A 26,663-nucleotide genomic window follows, 5' to 3' on the forward strand; every position below is an offset into this window, starting at 1 on the left:
AAGCAGCCCAAATCCACATTTAAAATAACTAAGCGACTCACATTTTTAAAATTGGTCTTCTTTGAATAAACTTAAATTTTATTGAAACATTATAATAACATGTAGTAATAAATTTGACTATTGTTGTAGTTGTTTAATTAATTTGTTTTTAAGTTTGAAATAAAATTAGCAATTGTTTTATTTTTATAAATTATACATATATAGTTCCCATTAAAATTAAATTGAAGTTATTTTTGTATGCTGTTTACATATCTTTTATGTTATAAAAATTCCTCTATTGAAAATAATAAAAAAAAATTTAACAAGTTCCCATACATGTATTTGTTACGGATATTTTGATTAAAACACATATAGTTTCTCGCAAGCTATTTACATTTTACTTGTTCCTAATTGGCACGTTGCTAACAATATTTATAAATATAATGATAATGATTTGTAAGAATGTCTTTGGAGCTTTTGCAAATTTGCAAGAAGATTTTTTGCAGACGACAAAAATGTACAAAATTAAATCTGTTTTATTATTTTCGCTCTTTTAATCCCTGTCCGAGGACCGGGAAGGGCGCGCACTGCACTAGCACGAATGCTGAAACCCGGGTCCCAATAACACCGCGAACGGATATTATTAGCGCACCAGGCCGCACAGGGACCCAGCCCACTCAAGGGCCACTTCTTGCCTCCGCACCGAGGACTGCATTGAAACGCTAGACATTCGTCCCGTGAAGCCAAATCACGCATGCTGGAAAGTTGCAATCCAGCAAGTAGCGCGAGGCGATGCTTTAAAAAACGAGCACATGTTGGTAAATTGGTCCAAACCCCAAATCAATGGACGATTTCCATAGTGATTTTCACATTTTCCCTTATGTCAATCAGAAAAATGTAATTAAAATCAAAATTTGGGCCAAAACAAAAATTATTTTTTTGTCCTCAAAACTATAGATTGAGAAACTCAGAACTGATGTGAATTCTAAAAAATAAATTGTTTTTCGAATTTCAAATTGTGCTCATCCCCGAAATTCAATCAAACGTTAATTTTCATCTCTGACCATTCCTAATATTTAAGCCAAAAAACCTTTTTTAGCATCAAAATTGATTTAAAAAAAAATATCAAAATGAGAGGCAATAAAACAAATTTAAAATTTTAATATTATGCTACATCGCTACATCTAAAGATATAATTGTTTGAAGATATTTAGAAGCAAAGCAAGTTTTTACTCTTGATTGGAAAGTTTGGGATTGGCGAGTAAAAGGGTCGGCGAGTGTCGTTGCCTCTGATTTGTGGGAACTGGGGGATCGATGCACCAGTTTGTCCGGCAGGATCATTGTTTTCCCCTTGGGCTTGTTTATTTTCCATCGTGCGGCGACATCTTCCCCCTCGTTTGCGCGCAAGTGGGCCAATTAAAAGTCCTCGCAGCTCGCAGAGTTGAAACAAACACCCACAGCTTCTCTGCAAATTCCAGAAGTTCGATGCGAATATGTCCTTTCGTGTTTGTTCTCGGTCGCAATCCTTAATCTGACTCGCAAACGAGTGCGTGCGAATTGTTTGGACTTGCTAACAACTCTTGAATAAATATTTTGACCTATTTGTTTTGTAAACTATTCTCTGTTAGTGTTAGATAAACGCAATTTGCTTCATTTTTGTTTTCTGCCTTGAAGATTTAAGCTCTCGTTCTTGTAAATTGATCATTTTAAGTATTCATCATCTAACGATACCATATTTGTGAGAAATTTATAAATTTATTCTGTACTAAAATGTGGCTTCATAGGTTTAGTAGAATTTAATAATATTAAAAAAAATTTTAATCAACTTTTAACTCAAATTATAAAAATGAAATATTTATCCAATCAATTGGAAGTTTGTGGAAAATTCAATATATAGGTTTTTTTCTTCATTCGCGGAGCCGGAGAAAAGATTTTGGCGACACGCAAATGAAATGGGGCCAGATATAAAGCAGGTGCGAGTGGATCGTGTGAGTGCAATTAGGGGCAGAGGGAGTCTGGCAGCGAGTCTCTCTCTCTCTCTCTCTCTCTCTCTCATTCTCTGGAGGGTGTGCTCGTTAATTACATTTATTGCCGACCAACGAATCAAAGCGGCCTTGGCCGGGGACACAGACGCCGCTACTTCCTCACTCAAATTGCACTTGAGGGATGTTATTACCAATGCTTGCGTCGCACTAATGGAATCTCCTGCCATCCCCAATTACAATTTTTAACTCGATTTGACTTTTCAACAAAAGGACAAAGGTCACCCTCAATACCCTCATTGACACCGCGCTGGTTGGTTGCATACATTTCCTTAGCAGTGGATGTTTCACCTTTTCACCTTTAAACCATAATATTTATTCGTATATAAGGGTTGAAAATGTTTGACCTTAAAAAAAACATTTAAAAATAGTGTGGAACAGATTTTCTTGAAAATAATACGTGACTTCTTGGGGTGTTTGCATTTATTATTTTTACATGGCAATATTTTTTGTTTTTTATTGTTCAATGGGAACGTATTGTTTTCTCTAGAAGGCTGGAGAATCTGCTATTAATTAAGTTAATTATCTTCATGAGTTAAAGTACCTATCACTGAGATTGATTTATGACTTTTAACCGGATTTACGAGCTTCAATTGTTTTTGGTCACAAGAAGGTCAATATGATGGCAAACAAAATTAATTTCAATCATTTACAGTCGATTTTAAGACGTTATCATTTTTCAAATCAATTATGAGAATGTGTTTTTTGCAGCCTTAAACAGTCTGTTGAGTAGAACTACAAATTCTAGTAATTTTTGGGTTAGATTTGGGCAAAATTATTCTATTTTTCAACCTTTCTAACACTTTCCTTATTCCATCCAAAGTCAGTTGAGAAAGAAAAACATCACAAAAGATTAAAAATAACATGCAAAGTTTTATACTGTCGATTCAAAGGGTGCAACTTGATATTTTCCCAAGAGTGTTTTTCCATTGAGAAATGGCAACTTTATCAGCAATTTGTGATAAAAAATATTTGTTTTCTCCTCTTGCTGGAGACGAGATTGGGCGCGCCAGTGGACAGAAATCAAGCAGACAATGTCAACATGATTATTATTCCCTCTGGCCAAGTGCAGAAGGCGCAGGGTTGATTCATTCGAGTGGCCAAGGGTCGGCGGCCGAGATGCCACCGTCTTCGGAAAAAGCTGCATATGCGCGGGGTGAAGCAGACGAGGCACAAAAGCCGGGGCTGCGACACCATTAGTCCGCGTGTGAAGAGCCCGCACTAGTTTCTGCGGTGTGCTCTCCGAGTGCTGTGATTGCGAATCGAAAATTCACTAATCCGCAGGCTCTCGTAGCCTAGTTTTGATTGTGGTCGTCGACTGCGGCCTCTAATCACTTCGCTTCGTCGCCTCGTACAACAATACACGTGCCACTTATCCTTTAACACTCTCGCACATCTCCCAGCTGTATGTACTCTCGGTCTGACTGAGCAGATAACTCAAACGCTTAATTGCCGGACTTAGGAATTTTAATCGCCATTTTTTGTAGTGAAAAGTAGACGTTTTTTAGACCAGTTATTTCCAGAGATAATAAAGGAGTATATTTAATACTTGCAATTAAACCGACTCCACTATAGTTTTTCAAGTTCCTTGGAGGAAAAAACAAAAAAAAAAACAAGCAAATGGAATGTCAGACACTATTATCTATAATTATTCCGAGAGGGAAAATATTAACAGATTTAGAACAAAGTTTAGATTTTAAGGGAATGACCACAGATTTTGCTCTACTTTATTTTGATGATTTAGTTGGTTTTTGGTCCAAAATATTTGGGAGTAAAATATTCACAGGGTTCATAAAAATATGATTTTAAATTTAAACAAAAAATAATAATCATTCAGCATGAGCCAACCAAAACTTAAAATTTTTATAATTAATTTACAGTGTGACCACGCTAATTATTTTGGCTTCGATTTACAACTAAAAAAGATTGGTTTATGATGCAGCGGCCAAATTTAAAACTTTCCCTCGTTTCTCCCTCTGAATGAGAGCGCCTCTCTCGACCTACGATAGCGAGAGAGGGCAGTAAAGTTGGGGCTCGCTCTCCAAAGATTTTAATATACCCAAATTTGTGTAACAACGAGTGGTATGCGATTATTCTCGAGAACTAACCGAAAGAAATAAACGAGTTCAAATAAAAGATAATTTCTATTACGTCATTCTCCGAGTTGCACTCGCCCGTCTAGCAATGGCGGAGTTTGTTCGATCACACGAATATTCCTCCCGGTTCATGGTGCCGAAGACCGGCCGATAAGAGCTTAAACAGCTAATCTGCGTTACGTTCCCAAAATAAACAGGCCGATTTGAAATTACGGCGCCCATCCGGTGGACCGGAATGAAGCGCGTGGGGTTTATTTTGTCAATGAATTAAATAAGCATCATCCCCCTAAATGATCCACAATGTTTTTTCCTGGACTTTTCGGAAACGTTCTTATCAAGCAGGAAAGATTTCACAAATGCTTTAATTTTCATTTATTATCTATTTTAAAAATTCCAGAATGGTTGCAAAGATCAGGAAACAACTATTACCGTTTGCAGTCGCGAGAAACAGTCTCGACAAAAATTAATCTTTCTCTCTTGAAAGCAAAGAAGGGGAGAAGAAAGAGCAGTGACTTTGCTGCCGTTGCAACATACTCCAAGAGATAAGGATGGAGCTCTTTGATGCTGAAGAAGACACATTGACAAAGTGTCGAAATATCCTGCAGAAACTGCATCTTTTCTCTGATTGCACACTGATCCTCTTTCCCGCCGCTGTCCTGCTTTTCGCAATAATTAATGCTTCTTTTCAATTTAAAACTCCGAAAACGAAGTTAATATTTTTTTCCAATTTCTGATTTACGTTCAATATAAAATGAATGTGCAGAATAAAAACGAAATCGGCCATTCGTAGTTCGTATACTTGGTCATTTCGCCCTCGGCTACGAGGGTGGGCAGGAAGGGAAGTTTTACGGCGGCGCCGGATTAGCGTGCGCTCACATTATGTGACACTCGGCTGTAATGTCCGCTTTTAATTGCGATTTGATTGCTTCCGGCCGCGAAAGCCGAACTCGACTGCACGCGGTGGCCGATGATAATAATAACCGTTAGGAGAGGGTCGCTTTCGATCGTTTTATTCCAATCCGAGCCATCAACCCTCCTCTTTCTACCCCGCGTTTATGGCCCCGTTCGACCTGTGAAATCCGAATCGACTGACTGTTTCGCAATTATGAACACATCTGGAAATGAAAGGGCGATTCAACATTTTATTTTGCTGTAGTATGCATTCACCCCTTGGGGGTGAAATAAAATTCATACCTATATTGCGAATATTTCTAATTTATTTTTTAATTAAAAAGTTGGTTTGAACGAGGGAATTGTGTAAGAGGGGGTAGGATTTTTTATTAATTTAAATTCAGTGTATTATTTTTTCGCAATATGGTGAAGCAAACTCCTCTGCAGATACCTGGAGGAGGGATTTTTGCAGACTGATGAAAATTTAATGGTCACGAAAGCATGTGTGGTGTGAGATAAATATTTCTTTAATTATAAAACTTGCTTAACATCAAGCATTCAATTAAATTTCTAAATGTAAATTCTATTCTCATGAATCGCAGAGAAAGATTTATTTATTTCAGTTTAAAATCTTTAACTTCGTGTGACCATGAGACCCATATCGATCAGCAGACTATTTTTGCTATTTATCAGCCAACACATATGTGCAAAATACTGGACGATTTGATATTTTTATTTCGTCATTTTTGCTGTAATTTCCATTTGAGAAACAATTAAAATATATTGAAATCGTGGAATTAAATAATTATAAGAAGTATAATTTTGTCTCATTAGTTTTTGGATATAACAAAATAAATGTAAAATCTGGTTATTTAAAATTGTGGTAGATCTTGCAGTATTCCCAAACCGAGAGTTGTGTTTTGATTACAGTTTTTTCCACAACTGCATCTTCTGACGAAAACCTTAGAAGAGTTGCTGTCCAGTGCAAGAACCCGGGAGAAAATTGTAATATAATTTTTTTAGCTTGCCAACATCCAAAATTAAATATTTAATTAACAGTTTAAAATTAAAAAATTAATTTCATTTAGGCTCTCCAAGTAATCAACAAACAGATTCAAGTAATAAATCATTTTGCTTTGGAAATCCTTAAGTTTTAGGTGTGGCCACAATCACGAGCCGAAAAGCAAAGTTCCGCACATGTGCTTGGGCGAAAAGTGGAGCGAAGGGGCGGTTCTGCGGGGGTGCAGGGTGCATCAGGTGCGCGCTCCGCAACACTATAAGCCGTAGAGTGTTTAACGATTCGCCACTAATGCTGTGCTCTCTCTATGCGCCGATCAACTCGCTCTCTGCTTTTTTCTAATTGGCCTAATTTGCCCCACATTCGCAATTCGCACTACCAACTAATTAATGGAGTGCAGCACAAGCCATTTTATCGCTTCGGCCATTTGTGTCTCGAGGCATTGTTATGAATGAATATGTATATTAATCCAATATGGCGTAGCCAACAATACACTGTCCTCACTTGCTAGAAGTTTGCGGACCAAAAACAAGGAAGAAAGAGCTTTGGAAATGATTTAGAGGTGAAACACATAGTCTTAATTTGCAGCTGGTGTTTGTTCTTGAGCACATAAAATTTACCAGCTGGAAGAAAATAATTAAAATAAATTAAAACTCTCAGGTATTTTTAATTAACATATTTTTTCGTTTTTTGTACCTATTTATTTATAAAATAGGACATCCAGAGGCCGAAACAATTAGACGAGCAATAAAATTCACGTTTTCTCGCTTCGAGGAAAATTCATCCCACCATCAAGAAAATAATCAGTTTTGGAAAAAGGTTGGCTGTTTTCCCTCTGATTTTTCCTACCGACCGTTAAAAGCATCCGACAATGACTCTGGCTGTTAAAGGGGATTCGTTCACTGAGTGGGTTTAAACCTGCAACAAATTGAACGAGAGAGAAACATGAAAAGAGAGAAATGCACAGACCTGTGTGTGGATTTATTTTTCTCATCAATCGGTTGCTTTGCTACGTTAAACGCATTTCATTGAGCGAGGAAAGCAACGGAAAAGCCAATCATAGGAGCCAATATAGTTGTAGCCAAACGCATTTTACAGGCTTGTTAGATACCGTTTCAGTGCAGTTCTAAACACACCGAATTAATTAACTTAAAAAGGTATATCAAAGCGTGCATGGAAATTTTCATCACATAATTTAATTGATTTTCCTCGCCTGAAGGCCCCAATATTTTTGTAATGATGGAAAAATCAATCAAAACAATTCATTTCCCCATGCTGCGTTTTTATTTCACAGGTTTGGGCAGTAGTGAAACGATTTTCGTTCGTTGAGAGAGTAAATTTGTTTAGCGTTAGAGAGAAGAGAGGGCGTCCGCCTCGGGCAGGGTTGGGCGTGCGCGCCACGCGGAGGGTGAGCAGCCCCTGTGCGTCTGGCTCCAGTCTCAAGTTGGTCGGCGAACGGCCAAGTCGGCGAATCGCGAGTGCCTCGCATCCCTCGGTGATCGGTCCAGCGGACGTGCGGCAGGTCAGTCCTTAATCACAATTTTTTCATATAAGTTGCAAGACAAAAATGTTTTTAATTAATATATTTAAATTGCTAAATATATAAATATTAACATTAGTTTAAAAAAGTTTAGGAATTATAATAAATACAAAATACTTTACATAAATAAATGTTTCAATATATTATGTATTTTAAAAAATTGTGCTGTTAAAATTTATTTCAATTTGATATTTATTTATTATTTAACTATTTATATATATTTGTATTATATTTATTTATAAATATATAGCAAGCACTAATTTAGATCAATTAGTTTTACTTTAACAATAATTTGGCAACAAGTGAGTCCTTTCAATCGTTAAAATGTGATTTAGCTCTGCCATTAAAAAATGCTTGCAGCATTGAGTAAAATGATGTGGCAATAGTGAAAAGCAATATGATGTACTAATCTACAAAATTAACAATAATTACAATTAAATTTGGTCTGTTGTTGAAATAAAAACCAGACGATTTGTTTCCTCGCTGTCAATTTCTATTTTACTCTTCAGGAAAGCAAAAACCCCTCTTGTAAAATAGGACTTTTGGCAACGAGGAAACGCAGTTCCCAATTTCAACATTGAAATATTCCTTGAGTGGCTTCTTTGGTGTAGGATTTATTAATTTTTCTGCCGTAATGAGCTACTCAATGCGAACGTAAGCTGTTTCTTTAGTTAATTGGCTGGAACTGAGCCAATTTTATACTTGAAAAGTATTCAGATAATAAAGTCAATCTCAGGGATTAAAAGGCTGGGTGACAATTTTAGATTTTTTTGCGATAGTTAAATTAATTTGGAAAGAAAAAAATTGTTCTAACATAGTCATGTATTTTTGTAACAGTAAATTTCTTTTACTTTAATAAATTTTGAGATATTTAAGAAGAGTATTATAGTCGTTTTAAGCATAATAAATTTTATTAAAATGATAGAGGATGTTATTGACGATTTTGTAGGAGGCTGGATTTTCTATTTTTGTTAGATTATTGACTTGAAAGTCATTTGATTTATTTCACTTACATATTTTGGTCCAATATAGTCTGTCTCGGAGATGAAAATTTATGATTTTAGGGGCCATTGAATGTTCATTGAAACGAAAATTGAGCTTTGTAGCATAAAACTTCCGAACTTCACAAAAATCATGCAATTTTAATAGAGAGTTTAATTTTTAGAAATGAAAAATGGCTATTAAATATTAATTAATGATTTTTGGGGCATCTGAAATTTCTAAAGACGGGAATTAAGTAATAAACCATTCGTGCAGTTTTGCATACATTTATTTTTTTACAAAGCAAACCGACACAGCTTTAAGGAAAACTAAGGCTTCAAAAGCCACTTATAATGGCGATTTATTCAGTATAGGCAAAATGTTGGTTTTAAGATGAAATTTTTAACAAGCTTCTCTTTGCAATAATTGAGCACAAAACTCCCCAATAAAGAGAACTGGAATTTTATGTGTTGTACCACGGATTGAATTTGAATATCTTATGAATTGGACAAAAATCTATATATTTTTCTGATTAAATGTGAATACTACATATTGACATTTTTTGTGATGCTTTTTTATTTATAAATTGAGTGGACGCGGTTGAATTGCAATTGATCGCCACCTTTTCAAAAGTATTGGAATTATTCGGCAAAAACAAGCCGCGTGCAGCAATTCATAAGTTATAGCTAACCGCGTAATTGGAGCGGAAAAATAAGTTTTGCCATCAACGCGAAAGCAGCAAATCAACAACTGATTGCGTTGTTTTTTCTTCATACCGGACGAGTTTCGGCAGATTGTTTTCTCCAGCCGACAAAGACGCCGCAAACAAATAAACAAAGTTTTCGCTGCTTTTTATCTCTTTTTCTGCGAGTGTGTGTGTGTGTATATCGCCAACTTTTCCAGCCGGACGAGGAGGAGTCGAAAAAATGCGGCGCTAATTGGAGTTACGAAGTCGGACCACGTGTGCCACGCATCTGTATCGCCGCGAAATTATTTCCACGGTCTAGCTTAGGCAGCTGGGGGACGCGCGTGTCCGGCCGGTTGCATAAGGCGCTTTGCCGCTAAACACGGCTCCGTTAAGGCGATTCCGTTCGTTCCTCTCGCAGTTGTTGCTTATTCCCACTCGTATTACACGCTTCTTGCTGCCTGTTCCGAAGCGAATGCATGGACAGCGAAATTCACTCGCGAGTCGGAATAGGAGAATAGGGGGAAATAAGAGGAGCTTGGGAACAGTTTTTGCTGATCATTTTTAATTTGTTGGCTCATTTAATTTTTTGATAATTTGTGTTTTTAAATCCAGTATCTTTCTAGTTAAAGAGGGTTGATACTGCAAAAGCCTGGAAAATGAACTCATTCCTTGGAATAAATTTAAAATAAAATTGACCAAAGTAGCACCGCACATTTTTAAGAAAAGTGGCTGCAAAGTTAGCTTGTTTTTCAAATGGTGAGGACTATAGTATGTCTCCCTACTTGAAATCTGATTTTATTTCTTAATAAAGAGTTACCTTAAAAGGTTCCATACGCTGTTAGACAGATCTCAACGAGAGGAATCAAATGAAGCGCTGTAAATTTTGGAGACACTTTGAAAATATTGAATTTTAGAACAAATTGTTTATCGATCAACTGCTTATTACATCCTACAATCGAAATAATAATTTTTGTTTGTTTCCCTGTGTCAATACACTTTAAAATTTTTAGTGGAATGATACTGGGCAACAATTAAAAATTATTTGAATTGTTGGATGCCATAAACAATTAATTGATAAACAATTCGTTCAACAATTTGCAATAATAAAAAATGGCCCTTCCTACAATAAAAATTCAAATTTTGCCAATTTTTTCCCAAAATTTAGAGTGCTTGAACATATTTTCTTGACATATTTCGATTCATCTCGTCGAGATCTGTCCAACGGTGTATGCCACTAATTGGGGAAACTCTTGGTTTTGAAATTAAATCGGATTTAAAGTAAGGAGACAGCCATTACCATTTGAAAAGCACGCTAACTTTCCAACAATTCTGCTTCTTAGGTCAATTTAGGCTTTAACTGAATCCTAAGGGACGAGTTTATGCATTGGCAACAAGCATTTCCCAGGCTTTTCCAGTATCATTCGTCTTTAAGTAGTTTTTAGTTTGCTTTAACTTAAATAAGGGCAATTTTCAATTTGGACTCCATTAACGGTCATGTTTTCGCTGTCTTGAATCCCCTCAGTGTTTTTATTAGAAATTAAATTGAACAAAAGCAAATTAAAATCTAGTGATAAAAATGTTAAACAATTGAAATTGCTAGGAACAAAGCACATTTAGCACATCCATCCTCTTCATAGCCGCTTCCATATTTTTCATATTGTGCATGCAAAATGAAATTCTGTGCCGTGATCGGCTTGGGAAAATTCTTGCTCTTTTTCCAATGCAGATGAGCTTTATTTTTGCCATAACTAGACGTGCGGAGCTAGACTCCGGCTCTCTTTCATGAATAAAATGCAAATTGGTCGTACACGCGCGCGCGCTCGCTCTTCTTTTCCTCCCTCGGGTCGCAAGAACCCTTTCTCGAGCGCGGTTTTATGCCAGATTGCAAATTTTCGTTCGAAAAAGGGAATTTTAAATATTAATAACGTGCGGCGCAAAATTCGAAACACATCATTTGCATAATTATTCAATCTCACATCAAACGGAAAAGTCTTTTGATGATAGATACGAAGATGTTTTTTCCTGTCTCTCGCTCTTTTGAAAAATAATTTAATATGATCGAGTTTTCTATTTTTTACTGTACAGTATAGAAACTCTAGGGGATATTTTCCTCCTCAGCAGACATTCTAAAAATTGTTTGATGCAACTTGAGACACATGTATATTCCCGAGCTGCATTTCTAGCGGCTCTGGTGTCTTGAAGGGAAGAAGAAGCATGTTTTCCAACTATTGAGTCCGTTTTTCTAGCCACTAGAGAGGACTCCGTCGTGATTCCGGTACCCAAAAGCTGATTTGATGATCCCTAGAGTGTACAATAAACTTCCTGCTCAAGTAGCGTCCAAGCCATTTGTGAAAAAGTGTGAAGTAGCTATTGTTTTATCATGTTTTATGACAAGATTGAAAATTTTCGGCGTGATTTAAAGGTAAAATTTTAATATTGGAAATGAGAACGTAGGGAATGTATGTATATTTGAAATGGTACTTAACACTGTTTCATCATCATTGAATTTAAAATAATATTTCTTTAAAATTCGCAAAAAATACCAACTTTAAAAATTAATTAGACTTTCTCCTCTTTCCGAAACTTTTTTATTTCCAAGAAAAAATTTAAATAAAAAACGCTGCATGTAATGTAAGTTTTCTGCTCATAGAGTATTTTTTCTGACTTCGTATGCAATTTCAATGTGTTACTAGTTTGTTTTGGTGGTTTCTAGACAATTTTGGAAGGTTAGTATGGCCAAACTGTCTTAAAATCACGATTTTTGTGCCTCATTTGAACAAGGAAAGCTTAAGTTAATATTTCTTAATATAAAAAATTGCAGGTAAAACATTTTCTAAATTTTGCAGAGCAGATTAGAAGCATTGAGAGTTCTTTAGTGGGTATAAAATATCTCACTTGACCCTCCCTGGCTAATAGAGGTGAGAACGTTGGGAAATTTTCCTTCAGCTCAATTTTAATTTTTCTTTTGATTCTTCCCAGCCTTCAATTTCTCTTCGTGATGGATTTGCACAATTTTTGAAGCCGGCAGCCGTGAAAAATGAAAAGAAAAAGTAAGCGTCAAGCTGCTCGCTCGCAGAGAGTGAATGTGCGCCTGTTTATTTTGCTCGGGCTAACAGCATCAGGCTTGGCACGTGTTCCACCGAATGCGCGATTCGGATCTGACGCGGCCGCGATTTATCAGGCAGCAGTCTGAGCCAATCGGAAAATTTAGCCGAACAGAGATGAGGCGTCGGATAAGAAAGCCGCGGCAATATATTTCGGGAGGACGCGGCTTGCATGCGAATCGCGCGCAAATTGAAATGCACTGCCTTGCTTGCTTGCTGCAGCCGCCGGCCCGAATGAGGCGAGGCAAAAACACGACTTCGACACCTCCGCCGAGGATTGCGCGGAATTTGCATTTCGCCAGGAAATAAAGGTGCTGAGCCGGTCGTCGCGCGCGTGACCCGCCGAAATTGCCTTTGTTCCGAGTGACACACACTCGCAGCGCAAGCATTTCATCCTCGCGTTGATTAAATTTCGTAATGCTACAACTCGGTTCAAGTGGTTTTTCCTTTTCCAACGCTTTGTTTATCTGCGTTGGTGTTTATTTAACCGTTTTACATGTTTATATACGCGTTGTTCTAGGCGCGAAAGCCTGTCAAACTGAATATAAAGGTGAGCGAAACATGGACGTACACTTTTTTATATTATTAAAGAGAATGCAATACACCAGTTGTACTGTATAAGCCCTTAATGTTACTGTTCTAAGCCTCCAACAGATGGCGACACCGTATAATTTAGTAATAAATTTAATTTTAAGGCACTTTTGCTGTGATTTCAGACTCAATCCTGCTACTGTTCACTCTTCACTTGAAATTCTTTAATTTGACGTGCTGAAAACCAAAATCAATTAAGCCAATCACCGTACAATCATGAAAAACTAGTTTTTTAAAATATAAAATATTTTTCAACGTTTCTACTTGACTGATTTTGGTTTTCAGCACGTCGAAAGAAAGCATATTAAGTGAAGAGTGCACAGTAGCAGGGTTGAGTCTGAAAATGCAGCTGAAGTGCCTCAAAATAAAATTTATTACGAAAGTATACGATGGCGCCATCTGTTGGTGAACTTAGAATACAACTGGTGTATACCATCGCTATATTTTTTATGTTTTGTTTTATTCAGGGTTTTGACAAAACGAATGCATAAATTTTTGGAAATAATCATCGTGTCTATAAAGATTTCTTGGAATTGTTCGCATTCAATGTCTGTTTGGTATTTTTGGATAATTAATTATTCTCTTAACTTAATTAGCTCTGCTATATTTGAACCCAAGTTATATAAATTATTTTTAAGCCAAGCAGTTTGCGTCAGCTCATGCTTTCAATTACTGCAGCAGTTGTTGACTCCATTTGGTGCTAATTTTAGAACATCTACTTCAAACTTGCGGGATGAGCGTATCAAATGGCGAATTAATGCTCAGCGTCTCTGGCGCATCGCAGCTTTAGTTTGTTTGTTTGCCTGCTCTTGCTCTTGCTTTGCCAGCTGGATGATCTCTGTACCTTGAGTGCCGAACCTCTCTCCTTATGCGACACGAATCACCAAATGAGTTTGCGTCAGTCTGTTTGCTTCTGTCTTTTTTTTATTTTTTTTATTTTATTGACGCAGATTGAATTACATCCGCATCTGCAAACTGCTTATTTTATCGCTTTCTTACACAATTACCGACAATTTTTTTTCTGCCCCATCAAAACGAACCGCGTCGAAAATGGTGCGGCTTCTGGCGATGAGGCGGCTGGCGGGAGCCGAGGGTGCCTCCCTTATCAAAAGAAGCGCCCCATTTGACCAGCACTTGTGCCGCTCTCACAAGCCAGAGCCGAAAATCCCGCCATTAGTTGCGGCAGCGAAGAACCAAAGGCAGCTCTTCAATACCGGAGATTGCCGCCAGGATAAAGTTCGTGATTAATTTGAATTTGAGAAAGCCTCCTCTGCAAGGAGATTTCCACAGATTTGATTCGACTGATTGCCTTTTTCTACGCGTTTTACGTTGGAAAACACGTCAGTCCATTTAAAAGCTGATAATTTTTTTAGCATGGTTAAAGTGGAATGATACTGGGCAACAATTGAACATTATTTGAATTGTTGGATGCCATAAAAAATTCGTTCAACAATTTGCAATAATAAAAAATGGCCCTTCCTGCAATAAAAATTCAAATTTTGCCAATTTTCTCCAAAATTTACAGTGCTTGAACATATTTTCTTGGCATATTCCGATTCCTCTCGTCGAGATCTGTCCAACGGTGTATGCCACTTATGGGGGAAACTCTTGGTTTTGAAATTAAATTGGATTTCAAGTAATTACCATTTGAAAAGCACGGTAGCTTTCCAGCCAATTTTCTAAAAAAAATTGCAGCGCTCCTTAGGTCAATTTAGGCTTTAACTGAATCCTAAGGGACGAGTTTATGTATTGGCAACAAGCATTTTCCAGACTTTTCCAGTATCATCCCCCTTTAAAACATAAACAAAATACATATATTCGAATTTTGTTCAGGTGTCTTTTGATGCTTTGCGTAAATAATTAGAATTATAGACAAAGCATGGTTTTAAAAATTAAATGTTTGTAAAAGTTAAAATTTCCTTAATTTTCAAAGAATTTTCTCGTGTTAGAAAAGTTTTTAAGTACGGGAATAAAAATAATAATTTTTTATGCTTATTTTACTATATTTAAATTTAAATTAATAAATTGAATTTCAACTATTGTATGTCATTATCACAAATTAAAATTAAATTTTATTTTTTTATATTGGCTGCTCTTTTCAAAGCTTATATAATAATTATTATTATTTTCTCTGTCCTAAGAATGCATTGATGTAGTAATTTATAATTGTCAAAGTTTCCGTAACTTGAACGATAAATGCAATGACTACTTTATTCTATAATAATTTTCGTGCTGATTAACAAGTAGTGTTTCATCAATTTTCAGTTTTTAGCTCAAAGATTTTAGCCTTGATAATGCTGCATTTCACTCTCATGATCAAACCAGAAAAATTGGGGTTAAGTAGGGAGTTTTACCGAAAAATCTAGTGCAGCTTTAAATTTTCTCTTAATTTCACTTAGAAATCCCCCATAGTATTTCCTATGGCATCTAAAAAATAATGTATTTAACTTTCAAAGCTTGGATATAAAGAAGAGCAGCCTTCTTCGAATAACAATTATTGACGTTTGAAATAAAATGTCTCCCTATATAGCTAGGCTTCAGAAATATTGATACACTTGGTTCAGTTACAATGAATATTTCTTTCAAAGGAAAATCAGTTTGTTTCTACAACAATCAAATAGACTTAGAACTAGCTCACGAGTGGCACATACAGTTCCAAGTACAAATCCTTGAACGCGATTCCCAATACAATTGCAAATGCTAGACACAAAAGTCTCTTTGTACTCGGTGCACAGAGAGTGTGATTCAAACGCGAGAGAGAGACGGAGAGAGAGAGGGCTGAGTGAGCCGCTTTCTACACGAGAAAGCAATCGGCGAAACTGCCGACACACACGCTGCACAGAGAATAATCGGCTTTGGCTGCGAAAAAGACGCTTAATTTAATAGCTACATGCGGGTATGTCATCATAATTTCGCACGTTGTTCGCGCCCGCCGTTTTATCGCAGCCCGAGTTACGACCTCCTCTTTCGCCAGATTTTTACGAGCCAATTAGCACGCACTGGCTCCACTCCTTCGACAACTTGTCTTTCCTCCTCAGCACACGCGATTTCTAATTCCAGTCGAAGTCATTAGCCCATCCGACACTCGCCGAATTTACGACTTCTGTGCTGTAAATTTTTTATGGAAAAATTAACAACCTTCAGTTATTTAAAATAAAAAAAGGAAAAATCCGAAAAGTCGAGTTCTTTAAGGAAGGTTCGAGATTTTTCCTGGTTCTTTGTTTAATTTTCAAGTTTATCGGCATTAAATGTTTTTAAAGAAATGCCAAGATTTTTTTAAATATATTCAATTTTAAGTTTGTTGATGGTGAAAATTAAAAATTTTGGGTCTAAAGATTATAATGAATAAACTGAACGCATTTAAATAATTAATTTCTTAATTAAAGCCCATCACAAATGTATGAAGAGAAGACTAGGCGTAATCACTACTCTAAACTCAAAGAAAGTATCTTTGGATAGATTAATTTAAATCAATTTATTTTAAAGAAACGAAACCGTAGATTTAAAAAGCCAGTTATCTGTTCTCGACAATAATATTTATTTCCAGATTTAATGGCAAATCCATTACTGCAACTCGTTTCTGGGAAATAGGAAGTACAACTGAAAAGTGGCTATTTAAAATTAATCACTGCATTCATTGTTTCAAAATTTATCTATGCGTCAGCGGTTCGGCCGCAACCAAATTCACCACAGCGTGAAGTTTTCATTTCCGATCGAGTTATTATCGCTCGTGTTCATTTGTGGACGCAGCGATTGGCCGAGAGGATTAGGCCGCGACTCGAATTCGGTCGGATTACAAAGCACCGTGCCGAGCATTGGCCGCAAACAGCGCGGGCACGGAGCTAATCATTCATCTGCCGATCCGTTTATCCGGCAAAGTGTTTATTGATACACGAGTGTAATTCGCAACGAGCGGCAGCGCGTGTTTGCGCTAATTAAAAGCGGGCGGCCCGCAGCACCACACACCGGCGGCCAGCGCAGAAACAAAAACACTCGCCAAATTCAAATTAGCTGCTTCTGTGCCGGAACTAATTGTTTCCCGGCCTGTTTTTGTTTCTAAAGAGCTATTATTTGCTTTCAATTTTCTATATGCTTCTGCTCTCGCGCCGAGCAGAAAATGTGCTGCGCGAATGCTGCCGAGTTAATTGGATAAGTTACCTAGCTTTCCTCGGGAAAATCAATTGGAGCTCAACAAAAAGGGAAAACACGTACGTGTTTTTAAAAGGTGGGAATTCTCTCTGTGGGTTAATTGCGGGAAATCAAATGACTCAAAGCTTGGGAATTGGCTTCAACTGAAGCAGATTATTAATTAAATAATAAATTACACGCTGCGCATTTAAACTGTTGGAGGGCGTCTTCTCGTCTTGCTCATTTTATAAATTTGCGATGATTAAATCAGGAGTGAGCTATAATTTTGTTAAATAAATTTTAAATTTGCTTCTCTCATAGGTGAACAAACAAGGAATAGAGATGGCTTAAAAATTGAAACAGTAATTCACCAGTTGCATAAACCCTTAGTATTCGAAGCCATCAACAGATGGCGCCACTGTAGACTTTCATAACAATTTTTTTATTTCTATAAATAGTTTTTCACGTGTAGGGTACCTACATTCCGTCAAACAATGACCATTCTGCAACACACAAATTCACACAACAGACAAATCACATTGTTTGACGAGCATATATAAACCGACGCGACTCAATTCAAAAGAGAGAGAATTCCTGCAGCAGCCTAGACGACCGGACCAACCCTGATTGTGAGGACAAACTGGACGAGGACCCTGTAAGACGTAAAGATCGCCATCGCAGCAGGACGATGTAGATTCCGTCCCCGATGTTGTTGATCACATGCCTGGGCTTAAGCGGTACCACACTTCGGATGCTGCGCCCTGCTTCACCGAAGTCCCTGACGAACCCACTCGGACGCGTCCCGAGTCTTTAATCCGTCCCACTCTCCGAGCCTCACAATTCAACACATATTCAGCCCCACAGCCAGTCTACACTTTTCCGATGTCGTCCCATTTCCACAAGTCGCAGTCCACACACGCAGCCCACAACTACAGCTTTAATAAAATTCATAATATAGGAAACCACTGCGCATCATAATTCCTTCCTATACACGTATCCACGGCGATTGGCTGAACCGATTTTGGCTTTCAGAACGTCAAAAGAAAATATTTTAAGTGGAGAACCCACATTGGCTGCATTGAACCTGAAATCGCAGCAGAAGTGCCTTAAATTAAATTTATTGAGAAGGTCTACAGTGGCGCCACCTGTTGTTGGCCTCAAACACTAATGGTATGTTTAACTGGTTAATTGTGGAATAAAAATTAACATGCAGTACTTTTTTGGCCCCGGAGGCCTCATCGGCAGTAATTTATTTGCCTCCATGTTGTTTCAAATATGGAAAATAAATTTAATTTTTGTTAAATTTGCTGCTTTTGACCTTGTTTTTGTGATAGAAATAGTGACACAAATTTCCATTCAGTAGTAAAATCAATTATGTATATCGTTTTTTTTTATTATTGCCTCTCATATTATTTCAAATAACTTCCCAGCAAAAGATACTTGGGAAATTTAGTTTGCAGTGACCAAAAGGTGTAGCAACACGGAAACCATTTGTCATAGTCCACATAAAATGGTTGAAATTATTTATCGGGTAGGAAATTAGTTAAATTGGAAACTCTCAACCAATTTTTAAGAAAGAAATTTCACGATAAAATAGAAACTCTAAAAACTTACCTCTGTCAGGCGTATTAATTTTTAACTTTTTGTAAATACTCATTTAAGATAATTTTAAATTAACAAATATTCATGCATTATTATGCCAGAATGGTTGAGAAGGAGAATCCAGAGTATTGATGATGGTCGATTTTGATCTTCCTCTCATTAAAATCACTGAAATGTTTTATTCTGATGTAGCAAATGCGCTGAATTTTTATATATTTATAAATATTTTAGGTTTTTATTATAAATTATGAGCTATTCAAACACTAATAAATATATTTTCAAGTATGATTTTCCAGTTAATGGACACTAGATGAGCATGAATAAATAATTTTCAACTAACTTCAGCCCATTTTAATGTTACAATAAAATTAATTAGAATTATTGTGGATTAAACCCATTAAAATATCAAGAAATCAACTAAAATAAATTTAAGTTCACAATTAATATATCTCTAAAATCTTACAAACGTAAGTTGAAAAATCTGATATAAAAAGTGAAAATATTTAAAATCTTTCATTTTAAAAAATATTTTATTAAAACTTCCAATTTGATAAATAATTAAAACTTTTGAAAAATAGCTTTAAAAATAAATATTATCATCTATTTGAAACCAGAAGAAATAAACTGGGCTCTGAACAACCAAATTCAAGTTTTGAAGATATCTGGTTGAAATTATTACGGTTTGAAACCGGTTGTTTGTGTGCATAAAGCAGGTTGATCCTTAGAGTGAAAACAAGCCGAGTAACGAACAATTAGCGCCAGGGAGTGCAATAACCAAGGGAGAATCGAATGAGCGACGAGATTCCTTTGCGGTGCGATTCGCACCATTGTGTCGTTTCGCACAGCACACCCTACACCCTACACACACATAGCGTTAAATAATAGGGCGAGAGCGAGTGTGTTATTCACGTTGGTTGTTCCATTAGCCGGCGGAGCGGAGCACAATGCGCGCGAGTGGCTGCATAAATTGAAAGCATGATAAAGTACGATCGCGACTCCGCCGCCAACATGTTCGCATTCAATTTATCACAATCAGTGCCAAACGCGGCTGGAAATTATCATTGCGCCGCCCTGCGCGCTGCCACACGTGAATCAGCCTGATCCCAACACGCAAAATAATGCTAATCAAAGTGATAAATTTATTACCCATACCAAATTTTAGGTAGAAAAAATGTCCCTTTATTTTTGTACTACTGTTTTTGATTATTCGTTTTGTTTAAATGTTTTCAGTATGATTGTGAAACTATCATAATGACAAAATTTTAATAAATATTACATATCATATAGAAATTTGAAATACTTTTAGTTATCCTCATATTCTTCCACTAGAATCCAGTCCATAAATTAAAAATTTATTAAAAATACATTTTTAAGCTTGAATAAGCATTTATTATTTTTAAAAAAAAATAATTTAAAATAGTAGCATAATTTAATAATTTATTTACATTTAAATAGATGTTAGTTAATCAAACATTTTCAATAATACATCTAGTCTATTTTATTTTGGAGTGAACAGCTTTTGTAGTATGTATTGTGCTATTAATATTGTATGAATATTTAGCACCTTAAGTAAAAGATGACCTGCAGGATGAGAAAATCGATCAGGGCGGTGCATGGAATAAAATGAGATAAGATTTCACTTTGTATTTATTAAATAAGAATTCTCTTCATCAAAACCTAAAAACTGTTTTAGTTATTTATTTTCCCTGTGTAAAAACGTTTGTGACTTAATCAATCATTTTAAAAGAAAATCGTACCAAATGACCAAATTGTTAACAGAAATAAATTATTTCGGTCTTTAAAATATTGCAAATAAAAAACAAAGAAAATAAAAATGATTCCCAGCCCATCACGTCCTGTACAGCTATTGATTCATTTTTTTTAATAAATTAGCAGTATTTGCCAGTCACCAGTTGAAGCATGAATTTTTTATGTGAATTCGCTGATACTAAAACAACAAAACGAACACTAGAACAGTACATACTCCAATTTCAATTGTTCTCTATTTGCATAAATATTGTTTTCCCCGTCTTTAATAATAACAAGCTATTAATTTCTATCATTTTTTTGCAGCTTGTCATTTTTGCGCTGCTTAATTTTTTTTAAAAGAAGGGCAGAGACGAACCTTTGGTTAAAGAAATTAGGGTGCGGCGCGTGATAACGTCGTTAAAATTTATCGTTTCGGTCGGTTATGCACTCCCTGCTTGTCACTTTTTTGCCATTGTTTATAAGATTTAATATATTAATCTGACCAATGTAATGTACATGAATAAAAAAACAGTTATTTATTAATAATATAGCAATAATACAGATATTATCGGTTTATTTAATTTTTGTTAATATTTTGATCAAATTATTTGGCAATTTGCAGGTTATTCGTACCATTCAATGAGTGTCCTTTGACGGACAACTAGCAAGGATTAGATGAATGTTGATTTAATTACAAGTTAAATTGTGTATTGACTAATTCCGTGCTAGAAAAATGGTGTTTGAATGGGGGCTGAGTTCAAAGTTCGCCCGCCAATTTGAAGCAGACGGTGCGCATTCACGTGATGAAGAGGACCTGATTAAGCAGCGCCGAAATTAAAGGGAAATCGCGCACGGGTGAATTTATACCAATTAGAGTTGATTCGAGGGCAAATCCAAAGTGCGATTCCACGACGCGGAGGCGGCGGCGACGGCGGCAGCAGCAGCATTGGCGTAGGTGGCAAAGACCAAAATTCAATTACGAGATTCGCTGCTGCCACGTGGGACCGTAGGTTGGGGTCGTGGAAAACGGAAAACGGATTTAAAGCCAAACTAACTAAACTTTTATTTGTTTAGAGAAGGGAGTAGATGGGAAAATGTATTAACTTCCCTGGTATGTTTAATCACGAATTGAATAAATCTGAATTAATTCTCGGGAATATACTTCATTTTAATCAAATGGAATGGGTCAGAAAAGTTTAATTTAATATTAGATATTAATGGATATTTGCTAAAACTGTCAGATGCGGAGGTTCTAATTTCTAAATCGGAATTTTATGTAGGAACTGACATCCCGCCCAAACATGTATATTTATTTTGAAAATCATAATATCTATTATATATATATATCAAACAAAATATTTCTGAACACTTTTTAAGTTTAAAATTAAAATTTCTATAAAATATATTACATTAACTATATCATTTAATTTAACCTATAATTCTTTGCATTAAACAATAAGAGTCAAATTTAACTAGAAACTATTTACAAACAGCATAATTTGGTCTTGAAATGCAAATAACTGTAGAATTATGTTTGAAAACGACATTCATGCATTTTAAACTCAGTGTTTTAGCCACTTTGCAGCTGTTTGGGTTTGTTTTAAGTCTTTTTGCGGTTAACCATGGTGACAGCGCCGCTCAGCCCGAGAGAAAGTTTTGCGCTTTTGGGTCGGCGCGAGGGCGTTTCTCACGTCCCCGTGCCGCGCGCGCGGAGCTGAAAGAGGCCGCTCGGGAAAGTAATTGCCGCTCGCGGATCAACAAATCTCTGCAAATGTGACACGCGCCGCCGTGAATTAAGCCTGTGAAATAATACACGTACGCGCGACCGCGGCTGGATTCAAATTGAAAAACAGCCCGCCCGCGTTTGCGAGCAGCGCGCGCGTTTGTTTCGCTAATGAAACGCGCGGCGCACACGAGCCCGGCTTAAATCAGACAAACGCGCGCGAGTGCTGTTGCACTCCGTATTTCTTTGCGCTATAGCTGCTCTCGCATTGATTCATTGCTGCGCGCAAAGTGCTTTCCCTCATTAAAACGGGGAAAAATCAACAGAAAATCAGCCCAGGGAAGTACTAGAATGCAAACACCCAAACCTTCTACGGAAATTATGAAATGGAAAACTTAATTTTTATAACAGGATAACAAATCTTTAAAATATATAAATTTTATGATTCTTGTTACTAGTTGAGTTAATTTTTTACAATTAATAATTATGCTGGAATGAAGCAGGGCTGTGAAATTTAGGTGTTTGTCAATTTGCTGGTATTGTTGAGTGCGTGCTTTGTGTACACTTGCCGTACGAGAATCTGAGCGATGTTTGGGGTTTTGGGTCGAGTGCGGATTGATTTGATTCTCTTGCATTGATGGGCTTCCTCCAATGAGGCCCATGCGCCCATGTTATTCGTTCGCAATTTTTCGCGAGTTGTTCACCATAAGGGAGTCAACCATTTAAAAAGATGAGTGCCGATTAAAAAATACAAGTAATTAAATTGAGAAGTAAAAAGCAATATCTTTTCAATAAAAATCTAAATTTTAACAGAAAGTCCCTTTTCATAGGTATTAATTGGGCTGAAATGATGCCTTAATTGCTCATAAACCACATAATTTGAACAGTAAAAAAGGTTAAAAAGGGAAATTCACTAGTTGCATAAGCCCTCAGTCTTTGAAGCCGCCAACAGATGGCGCCACCGAATACTTTTGTAATAAATTTAGTTTTAATGCACTTCCGCTGTGATTTCAGACTCAATCCTGCTGCTGTGCATTCTTTACATAAAATTCTTTCTTTTGACGTGCTGAAACCAAAATCAGTCCATCCATTCACCGTAGAAACGTCGGGAATGATTTTTTTCAAAAAATTGCTTTTTACGATTATATGGCGTTTGGCTCAACCGATTTTGGTTTTCAGTACGTCAAAAGAAAGCATAATAAGTGAAGAATGCACAGTGGCAGGATTGAGTCTGAAATCGCAGCGGAAGTGCTTTGAAATTGAATTTATTACGAAAGTATACATTGGCGCCATCTGTTGGCAGCTAAGGGCTTATACAACTGTTGTATTGTTTTCTTAAATAAATTGCCTAATAATATAGTTAATCAATTTAAAAGTATTTCAGAGAGATTGTAATTTCTCTTTTAGCAAGGTGACTTTTACATGGTGATGAATAAAATACCTGTAAAAATTAAAAGGTATAACGCTGGTTCACTCACTAATTAATGTCCAACTCAGTTCTCCAGTACAGTGTCCAGTATCAGTCAGCCTCTCTCGACCATAAATTTACATTGGTGTTATTGCCGTTTACACAAACAACTAGATTTGCGCGTCGAATTCGGTTATTTGAAATTTACAGGCACTCTGTTTTTTACTTTCTACTTTAAAAACTCAAAACAAAAGTGTTTCTGGATGAAAAAACTATTGTATGGAGATGTTTGGCTGACCAAAAGGTGTTTTTTTTATATGTCCCTATAGTGTCACCAAGAATAATTTATCGTGCATTGCACAAATATTGAGTTTCGTTTTACTATTGAATTTTCTTTCTATTTAACGACCTATTTTATTTCACTATTAACAGCAAAATTTATTTTATTCTTGCTGAAATAACATAGATTTCTGTCATCAGGAAAATAAATCAAATAAACCTCAAAGCGACATTTATGGAGATAGCTAACAGAGTGGATGAGAGTTATAAGCTTGCAACGTTTAGTTTGAAAATAAACTCGCCGAGAGCTAGCGTAACGCAATTATTCAAGGTTGGGAAAATGAGTTTGGAAGGCACGCAATTAGAGTGCACAGCCGATCGAGTCCAGCTTGCTTTCACCTCCAGCACACCCACACAAAAACACATTCATTATTTTCCATGAAATGGCAGAGAAGGCCGCACGAGTTTATGCATTCATGGCGAAAATTAAAATATTCATGCCGCCATTCCATTAGCATTTATTAAAATTTATACTCTCTCGGCCAGCAGCGACGGCAGATAGCGTCGAGCGAGCGAGAGTGAATGCGCTATTAAAATACGGCGCGTCGGTGGCGCCGGGCAAAAATTTACGCGGCCGCATTTTGCATGCATTTGCGCGCAAACAGACGGGCTGCGCGATGCCCGTAATTATTAATGAATATGCGCGCCGCCGGATTTGCACAGCCTTAAACAACTTGAAAGGCCCGACTTTTATCGCTCGCCGCCCTTTCACGCACACCCTGCTAAGCGCTCCAGGCGCAGCTAAATCTGGATTTGCCTTTCCATATATAGACCTCAAATGACCGAGATGCTGAAAAATCTCAAAGGGAAATCGCAGAGAATGCTCTCAGTCGCTTCATTTGTTTAAAGATATAAAGATATTTTTTACCCTCGTTTCTAGAGGAAAGAGTGAAATGCATGAAGGCAAAATTTTGGGATGGAATCTACGTGAGAAAATTGTGTAATTTTAAATTTTTATCCAACAATGTGCTCTGGCGTCAACAATGGACATTTTTAGCATACAAGGGGATACAAAAATAATGCCTAATTATTTTTAATAATTGATTTCTAGATGGTTTGAAATAATCATCGTCGACGTCGACATCCTGTTGGCATGGGTCCTCAGATTGGGATGAAATTTGCTGGAGAGTTGGCCTGAGTAAATATTGTGTCGCAATATTATGCAATCAGCAAGTCTAAATTTTAAGGAATATCATAGGTTTTGAGGGATTTCCACTTAAATTTGATTAAAAATAATTATTACTATAAAAATTATTTATTACTATAAAAAATAATTATTTTTGACTATTTAGGGGGCTGACACTAACAGCACAGCCCCAGGGGGTGGAATTCTTGGGTTAAGATTGAATTGGGCAGAACTACTTCTTTTATTATGGTGACCGTCGTTTTATTATTATTTTTGCCAAGAAAAATTCGAGGGTAGACTTAATTTCATGGTATTTGTCACTCACTTTGATCTTAATTCCAATGGTTTATTAACGCTGTCTTTGTGTACCGCGGGATTCCTCGAAATAATGAGGAAAATTGTTTTAAAAAAATGGCTGCAAATAAATGATATTGCTTTCCTAAAGGTCATTACTGTTTTCCAAACTGTTATCTTTTTTGTTGCATAAATTAAAGTTTGTTCCTCATACGGCAGTCATAAACACTCAAAGATTTATTTCATCGAAAGACTAAAAATATTCAGCCTGCACAATTTGATAAAAAGTTTATTCAGCTTATTTCTCTCTTTGACTTTTCACACTTTGAATAAATTAAATTGTTAAAAATACTAATTCAAATGAATATTTGAGAAGGTTGAAATTGAAATCAAATAAACAATTATATTTGAAGATATAGTCCATTATCAATTTAAAAAAAAAACCTTTATTTTTATTAAAATGACGAAAGAAAAACTATTATACAATTCTTTTTTTAACACTTGCATGCTGTAGTTTTTAAAATTTAAAATTTTATTTATTTTTAAAACTCAAAAATCAAACATTTCGTCATATTTATAGTAGCTCTAGAGTTTAAATTTTGACAGTGACAAAAGCGACCATTCAATTGGGTAGCCTGCTGGCTACTTCCGATGGTCGTCGCTGTGGCGCTGCCGTCTCGATCTGGTTGCGCCTTAGAGCTAAAATCAGTTGCCTGCGTTCTCAGGGCACTTTTTGCTAGGTTCAGAAAAAAAACTGCCAAAGCAACGGTTTTTACTTAACACTACCATCAGCAGTTTTCGGCACATCGTGTCGATTGATTGAAATCGAAATGTTGTTTATTGTGTTTATACAGCATCGAAGCAAATAGCCTTTTTGCTATATGCGTGTTTACAATTTTGTCAAACATATACGTACATTTAAATGCCTTCAACCCTCGGAAATTGATTGGTAATGACAAAAACTGAAATTTCAGTGCTTCTTTTACTTTTTTGCTATAGCAGAGAGCGTTAAATATAAACTAAATTTAAAACCATTGGTTGGTTTCAAGGGAAGATTATTATAGAAAAATTATTTGGCATGGCGGGATACTTGAAATTCTATAATTCGTTCCCATTTAAAGTCAATACTCCATACAACACGTGCCAAAATTGGTCTACAAAAACGATAAATGCAAAAGGTATTATATGAATAATAATACTCTTTCAAAATTTATAATTGGTGGCTGTGGATTTTATTATTTCGTAATCAGCACAAATTCACTGAAATGAAACTTTAACTACATACAAAAAAAGGAGGATCATTCATCATTCATCAAACTGAAGTGCATGTAGAATTTAATCTGTAATAATTTTGACGTAAAGCG

At 36.3% G+C, this 26,663-nt stretch overlaps 1 protein-coding gene across 3 annotated transcripts in view; it reads left to right on the top strand.

Annotated features, from left to right (window-relative positions):
• The first annotated feature begins 7,456 nt into the window (after positions 1-7,456).
• Positions 7,457-26,663, top strand: part of LOC135939548 (suppressor of lurcher protein 1-like) — a 213,717-nt gene continuing 194,510 nt past the window's right edge. For 2 of the 3 annotated variants that reach the window (XM_065484013.1, XM_065484015.1), the window contains exon 1: positions 7,458-7,548. The gene's annotated coding sequence lies outside the window, so the exon portion shown is untranslated. Of the gene's footprint in view, positions 7,549-26,663 lie in introns of all 3 variants that reach the window. The other variant, XM_065484014.1, reaches the window with a different exon arrangement.

This window comes from Cloeon dipterum, chromosome 3 (assembly GCF_949628265.1).
Source record: "Cloeon dipterum chromosome 3, ieCloDipt1.1, whole genome shotgun sequence".
NCBI classification, from domain to species: domain Eukaryota; kingdom Metazoa; phylum Arthropoda; class Insecta; order Ephemeroptera; family Baetidae; genus Cloeon; species Cloeon dipterum.